Here is an 8094-nt window from a genome sequence, read left to right on the forward strand (position 1 = left end):
CTTAACTCTTTGAATTTAATCAATTTAATATATCAACTATAAGCAACAAATTAATTATGATATATCATTATAGGCTAAGATCATACTTTATTATTTCTCTGGAAAATTTAGAAGCTATGCAGCAGAATAGTTTGTAAAACAGTCAACCTGCAAAATTAATGAACGTCTAATGACTACTTGTAATATTTTGATGTTAATACTTTTGTATTTCTATACTGTTTGGGGCTGCTACTTTTATGTTACTAAAATATATGAGTATTTCTTTCACCACTGGTAAGACAAGAGAGATTCACTTCTTGTTGAAGGAAGTGTCTGTGTGTATGCTTCTGTTATTGTAACATTTTAGTTATGGTAAAATTGTACTTTTCTTTGCTCTGCCAAAAAAACACTGTGTTCTTCTGGCCTGCACTCATTACCCTTCCCAGCCAAACAATAATTATATCCTGCTGCAGAGAGACAAACACATCAGCAGTAAATCAGAGGAAAAAAGATTCATAAACCTATAACAATGTTTTACCTCTTCTTTCCATGTTCTGACTTAAATAGCAGGTTAGTGTCTGCATGCTCAGAATATAATGTACAGATCTGCCTTTAGCATGTCCTTTACTCTAAGGTCAAATCTGTAGTTGCCATGGTGATGGATCTCCTGCCCAGCATGTCTCGGAATAATAAGGTGATTTCTGATCTCTCCTGGGCTATGTATCCATTATAGTCAAATCAATAGACTCCTCCTTGTATTTATGTATATGTCTAGCAGACACAGTACATCTGCATATGCTAACGTTGTATTTGACTGTGTATGTGTATATTTGTGGGAACCATCTGAGATCTGATTAGGCAAATGTTTTACCTGCATTGTGTGAACATAATCCGCAAGCCTTTTTGTGCATGCGCATTAACAGACAAAGTTGAGGACGGTTGGCTGGGCAGACTTTATTCACAGAAATGAATGTGACCGTGTCCCAGGGGAGCCATGCAGTGTGACCGTTCTCACGGGATTGGGTGTGTCAGAGCACCTATCCCAGGGGCATCTCCAACACAAGGGGAGGCTTAGACCGTCTGACCCCTCCGTCTGACCTCGGCTCGGTCCCCAAGTGGGCCCCACAAGCCCTGCCTCTGCTGGCATCTCTCTTTGCAAGCCCCTGCAGCAAAATTCTTTGAGGTTTGGTTTATACATTTTTTTTTAAAAAAAGGCAGTGGAGACAAGACAGTTATATTTACATGTACAACAACTTCTGAAAGAGCTAAATTGCAGCTGAGCAACACAGTAAAGCCTCCAGGATAGTCCAAATCCAATAACAGTGGGTGTTGTCTCAGCCTCAGAATTTCACTAACAACCAAAAATCTCTATGCTAAAACCTGTAAACTCACAATGATTGTGTCCAATTAAAGGTGTCCAAATGGTCTGCAAAACAAGAAGAAATAAAAAACTTAAAACTGATGTAAAGCTATTGAAGTAAAATAGACAGAAAATACAGGTATGTGACCTAAAATCAGTCATGTAGCCCACACGTTGCAAGAGAGCTATTTAAATATAAACCTCACCAATGACATGCTTGGTTTCTTGGATATTATATATAAAATTCTTGGTTCCCAGATGATGTATCCCACTGGAGATCAGCACCACTACAAGTTTCACATTTGTGGCACATTGTTTTAGGTGCTAATCGAGCTGTGCGATGTTTTGTGATCAGTATCTCTTAATCACTTGAAAGAGTTGGTGGTAGATTTTGCCTTTGGTTGCTGGTCAGGTGAATGACACTATCCAACATAGAGATGTTAGACATGTAGATGAATGGAAAGTCTACTGCAGAGTCAATGAAAAATGTTCACGAGATATGGCTACGTTAAGTTCCTACTGCATAAGCTTGTGGTTCCTCATTGGCCAGGCCTCAAACAAGGCAGGCAAAAGAGGAGGATTAGGGCAGTAAGAAACTGGGGCAGATTCAATCTGAAGGCTTGAACTGTGGGCACTAACACCAGCATCCGGTGGAGACACACACACACACACACACACACACACGACACTCGTGAGGTGACAGTAGGGAACTGTGTCACTGGAAGCAGGAGCAGTTTATCCATCCAACATGACGGTGCTGCTCCTCATCTAATCTACTATTGCAGCAAACCGCTTCAGGCAACAGGCATTAGCAGCTACTGTAAGGGGATTAGGCTGGCATGTGGAGAGGGGGAGGAGGGAGCGACAGGCAGGGACGGACAGAGGAAATGGAATGTATGTGGGAGGAGTTAGAGGGAGCTGAGATTATGATATTTTTATTTCATTTTACATACAGTGCTCTCCGTACCGGCAAAAGTCCAAGGTAAATCCAGTGTTCGGTTTATTGCTGGGAAAATGACAACTGGTGTTTTTGTAGCATGTCAGCATTACGACCTCCAACTGTGTTTTCATTTAGAGTAGAATCCTTTAATAGCGCCGACTACTGAAATTATATTAAACCGACTGAGCAGCCACTATCGTGAGTTTACAGCCGTCCACCTTCAATGCTGAAGGACTAAGATTGCGGTGATATTTATGAGCTAGGTATCTGTGGATGTGCTGAGAGATAATGAAGGGAAAAGCCAACAAGGAGAAAATATTCCAATTATTATGGATCCAGGGGCATTGGGAGAGGACATACATAAGCAAATATAATACCTGTCTTTCCTGACATTGGCTTACCCCCTGCAATGGAACAGAGCAGAATTCCAAGGAAAGATAATCAACACACCTGGAGAATCCACGGTTGTTATGGCAACCAGCAGTTTACCCATGGGATGGCAATGACATCATCATCACCATGGCAGCAGTGACATTTGTACCTCGGAGTCAGCCACCTCCACTGGCAATTTTATTTACCCCGCTCTTTGCAGATTTTTCCAAAGTGTGTGAATAACAAGCAGCGTGTGGATATACACCTTTAGATACATGTCAAACTAGAAAAACAACCACACACAAGCAAATTAATTAATTGAATATTGCTGGGCACTGGTGACGATGCATGGTGGGTGGTCCGAGGTATAAAGTTGGAACTAGGACTGGAGAGCAATGGCCAGGAATAACAGTTTTTCTTTTTCAGTATAACTTTTGTGTCGGGTGGTTCTGGAGCTGATGGAGAAGAACATGTCAACTGCAGGTATTTACTTGCCTGGCAATTCATTTACGATTTCCAGGCGGCGTTTTCCTAAGTCACTGAACAGACCTACAAGCAATCACAGCAACACAACGTGTGATGTAGCCCAGAGTCGCCGAAACATGTAAACAGAATACAGTGCGCAGTCCTTCTGTCGGAAAAAATATATACTGTCCAGTTTAATACTGTTCCCATAGCGTATTCAACAGATCACTCCACATCAGCAGCTGCCATCTTGACTGTTAACAGAACTTCTTCAACAGCACTCCCATTAGTCACTGCTCAGTCAGTCATCCCACCAAACCTGCCCCATTTTAGATAATTGTTTGTGACTGGCCTAACCACATCTGAACGGGGGGAGGGGGGCTGGACTCATCTGCGAGGGCGATTAAATGAGCTTGCGGATCGCTCTGGTTTCCACAGGCTAGTGTAACATTCAGTGGAGTGCTGGAATTATACTTTTGTCGAGGCCATGTGAAGGACCCCAGCCCACAGCAGCAGTAACCTCTGTGAGAGGAGAAGTAAACAAGGAGGTCACACCTCAGACTTTCTTGTGTAAACTTTACACAAACAACTGACTGACCAGTTACAGCCAGCCAGATCTTATGCAAACAGGGCTATGAATATACACATTACATGTTCATGTTCTTGCGAACAGGCACATAAAGTACTGCATAGTGCACACATATGCTGTACATATGCCTGTAAATAAGACCCCGCCCCCCCTTTGACAAAACTGCACTCACTGCACTTGGAATTTCCTGCAACACAGCAGACATTTTCAGCACATTCCTCCAGCAGAGACCAGTCCTTTTCCAACACGCACAAAGTATTTCAGTTGCTCTCTTGAAAATCCATGGGCATACGATGGAGAAAATCCACAAAGTCTGTGCTACAGCCTCTAAACACGAAACACATAGAAATACTGATGTCATCTTCATTTTTTGGAGATATTCCAGTAATTTAATGCTGTTTGTATTCTATGTTATAGGTAGTTACTGTTGTGTGTTTTCATCTCAAATAAGAGTTACATGCTCAGAGAGGAACCAACCCATTGCAATAAACCTTACTTTACAACCATAGATTTTTTTTTTTTTTTTAAACAGCTGTGTTGAGGCTCTTGACATATCAGATTTAAAAGAAGTCAGAAAAAGTGGCACAAAAAAATAGAACAATCACGTGTTTTCCCTCCGGTCCAGTTTTTATCCACACAAAGAAAGCCACAGTAAACCACAGCGTAGGGGGCAAGAGAACAAGAGATATGGAGAGGGTGGGCTGGAGAAATATCTGAGCTCCACCGTGTTATATCGTGTGACATCCAATTCATAACTGTGGCTAAAGGAGCTGGGGAAGGGGAAAGGCGTGGTGAGAAGGGGCGGGTAGATCTCAGCAAATCAGAAGGCCAGCCTTCACTTGCTAGGCTGGTTTCTGTGACCCAGTCCTGAATGTTCCCTGTAGAAGCCCTGAGGGAAGATTGTGTTCTGCGAGTGTTTTAAGTCTGTTTTTAGTTCGCATGCACCCCCAACAGCCACATGTCACTCACATGTATCTAGTTACTCTCGGACAGAACCACAGCCTAAATCTGTTGTTACAGAAGTGAACCGTCTATGTTAGTGTTTTGTGTAAAGAACAACAGAGCTTTCTGTTGAAGTCCCGAGACACGAATGAAGCCATATCTGCATGATTCTCCAGAGATTATCTCCCCCCCTGCGATTTGACCCGGTACAGATTGACCATGCCCGAGCTGCGATTGACTGTTTGTGTCCTTAATTCTGAGAAATATTAGACTCACCTTGAATCAAAATCACAACCCCTGACTTGAATGGGTTATTGAAAAAAATGAAGAACAAAAAAAAGCAGTGAAAGCCCTGCTACAGGATTTAACTATGTATATAAATATGCAGGAAAGCTGTGAGCTCGCACTGGAGAAAAACAAGAGCCAGCAGACTGCTCTCCTCTCTGACTATTATTGATTGACCTCACTCGAATGCAGGTCATTTATTCAAGCCCTCAAATACACACTGTGACACAAGCACATTTACACAATGCGATAATGACATGCCTGCACGTGAACTACATGGTATTGTGTACATCCCCCCCCCGACAGTGGCACAGAGGGAATGTTAATGTGTCCTGGGGCAGTGTCAGGGTTTGTTTTGAACAGGCCGGACTAAACAGACAAGGTAACTCCAACCATTATGGGGAAAGAGTAGGCAGAGGGATCAAATGACTCCGAGGACAGACAGGAAAGGAAGAGTTATTTGCTCTTGAAGGAGCGGCAGTCGGAACAAGTTTCTCTTAAATTAATTCCTCGTACAGATGTACCCAGTGTGTGGAGATATATATATATATATATATATATGTTTCACAATTCAGGTTTTTCTGTGTGAATTTGGGGAATTAGGGAAATCATTTGTGTGTGTGTGAGTGTTTGTGTGAGCAAAATAAAAATGTATCTTTTAAAAAAATAAAAAATGCATTTTTTCTTGTGCTACTTGTTTATAATCTGCAGCTTTGTTTTTGACACAGTTTAGTGTCCATAGTGTCTGTAGCATTGATGGATAATGGCAGTATAACTCATCATCCAGAAAAAAAACACAGTAAAATGGTTCTTCCAATAAGATTCTGGTAGCAGTAGACTTGGGTTGAAATTGCTAAACAGCATCTTATCTGAAGAATATATTATATTCTAATGCAAAGCTCAATTACATTTTATATTGCGTCTATTATCGTGGTAACAATTTTAAAACCGACTGATATAAATAAAATAAATAGCCTGAGAACAAGCGTGTTCTATTACTCACTGCAGTGCCAACTGCTGATCACTGTGCAATACTGTGCTAATACTGAGTCAAGTGCACCCAACTCAATTCTTTTACGCAAACATATCAAATGTTAAGCAGCACACCGGAGTTGAAAAAGAAAAATGATGGGGATTGGTATAATGAAATTGTTTACATTCAGATTAGAAAGCCTGTCTGGTTATTGAAAGGCAGGATGTGGCAGACACAGGAGGAAAGTTGCTGGCAGCCCGTGTGTGTGCTATTAAACGGTGTAAATCTTTAAATAATTTCAGGAGGCCCCCTCCTCGTCACACTAGGCTCTACGAGATCAGACAGGGTTTAGAGGACTTCCTGTCCCTGTTGGGCTACAGGGATAACAGTGGTGTTGAATCTGCAATTACAATGGGAAAAGCAAGGCAAGTTAGGAAGATTTATAGTAAGAGTTAAGATTATAGCAATGGAAGAAGGGTGGAATCAGGCACAGTCATGCTGTGAGTAGACAGGACCAAAGTGAGGGCTCCCCTTACTCTCTTACGCGTCTTTGACATTCTTCCTCTCCTTTTACCGATACATAACTTTATCTGGTTTCAAGTCATCATGACTCAGCTTCTTTTTCTTCGTCTGCCATGCAATGGGTGTACACAGATTCAGATGATGTAATCTTCTGTGGAAGCTTTTACTTTTTTTTAAGAATTCCTACGAAATATATTGTCCCCTGCAATCCTTTCTGTGCTGCATCACAACAGTAGAAAGGAAATGAAGTTACCGGACTGGCACATGATGGGGTGTTGTGTTTCCACCTTTCTAATGTCTTTATTGTTCATCTCCTCGCATCTCACGTGTTGTTCTCACATTACCTGAGACTTGTTGTTTTGTTGTATGACGTGATCTTTTTTTCCATGTCCCGATTTTAGAGGTCACATGACGGACCTGTCACCTTCCCTGTTTGTACCGCGCTTGCTTTTTTTCAGGCACAACACCAAGCACCTCACTGGCTAGGTTTCACACATTTCACTGTAGATCAAGAGTGAGCAACTCGGCAGTCGGCACACTGTTTGACTTATTTTCTATGACCCGTAAGTATGACCTGTTATTTTTTATTAGAATTTGAAATGCCATTTATTAATTTTTTTCTTGAGGTTTTCTGTTTATTGCTGATTGTCTGTCGTCCAAATTTGGACCCGTTGAATTAAAGAAGGTTAACTAAAAAGCATGTGTGCCCAACAAAGCTCAAGGTTGTGATGCTCATGTACTGAAGACTCCTATTTTTTTTTCAAGCCAGTCCAATTTTGACTGGTTAAAAAAACACAACAGCAAATTGAATCTACTCAGCGTATTGTGTGTGTGCAGCATGTGTTTTCATAGATGGGGCCTACTCTAGAAAAACTCACTGCTCTCCTGTGCTGTCGTGACCTTGTCCTTTCTCAGAGAGTGATGCACTGTTTCACAGAATCACAGCTCTACCTCCAATCATTCACAGTCAGAGGGAACAAAGAACAAGCTTGCGATAACAAACTAAGCACTGAGAGGACAGCTTTCTACCAGCCTGAGTTCTGGTCCTGTGGGCATTCTTTTGTGTTAAAGGTTCTTTTCCCACAATTTTCTACCAGTGGGAGGCTGTTTTAAAAGGGGCTTGGATCGTTGTTTGAGTGTAAGCTAACCCCAGGCTTTCCTGGACCCCTACAAACAAGAACATCATGTTATCTGACTGCAGGCCTCAGTATCCCAGACAATAAGAGTCTGTCTCTTGTAGAATCGGAATCAGAATCAGTTTTATTGCCAGGTAAGTAACAGGTTATACAAGGATTTTTTTTGGTGTGTCATTAAGGTGCTTTTAGCAGTCAACATATATACACAGAATTAGAAAGAGAATATAGAATAAAATAGAATAAGATGAAATGACATAAAATTCTAACTATTTACACTAAATTTACAATAAATATCGGGGTCACAGATGGCTAAATGTGTGTGTGGTGGATGACGTTAATATAATGTGTAATGTCCGTGTCAGTGGGGGTCCCGGGCCTTGTTGATGAGGCTGTTCGAGCAGTTTGACTCACACCTTGCCAAAAACTCTGAACATTGGAAAGCAAATATTTTATTGTTTCCATCTCAAATTGTCACTCGCAATCATCACTTTCATTCTGACTTTTATCTGCCACCCCCTCCTGGAAAATGTC

Source organism: Scophthalmus maximus, chromosome 11 (genome assembly GCF_022379125.1).
Source record: "Scophthalmus maximus strain ysfricsl-2021 chromosome 11, ASM2237912v1, whole genome shotgun sequence".
Lineage (NCBI taxonomy): Eukaryota > Metazoa > Chordata > Actinopteri > Pleuronectiformes > Scophthalmidae > Scophthalmus > Scophthalmus maximus.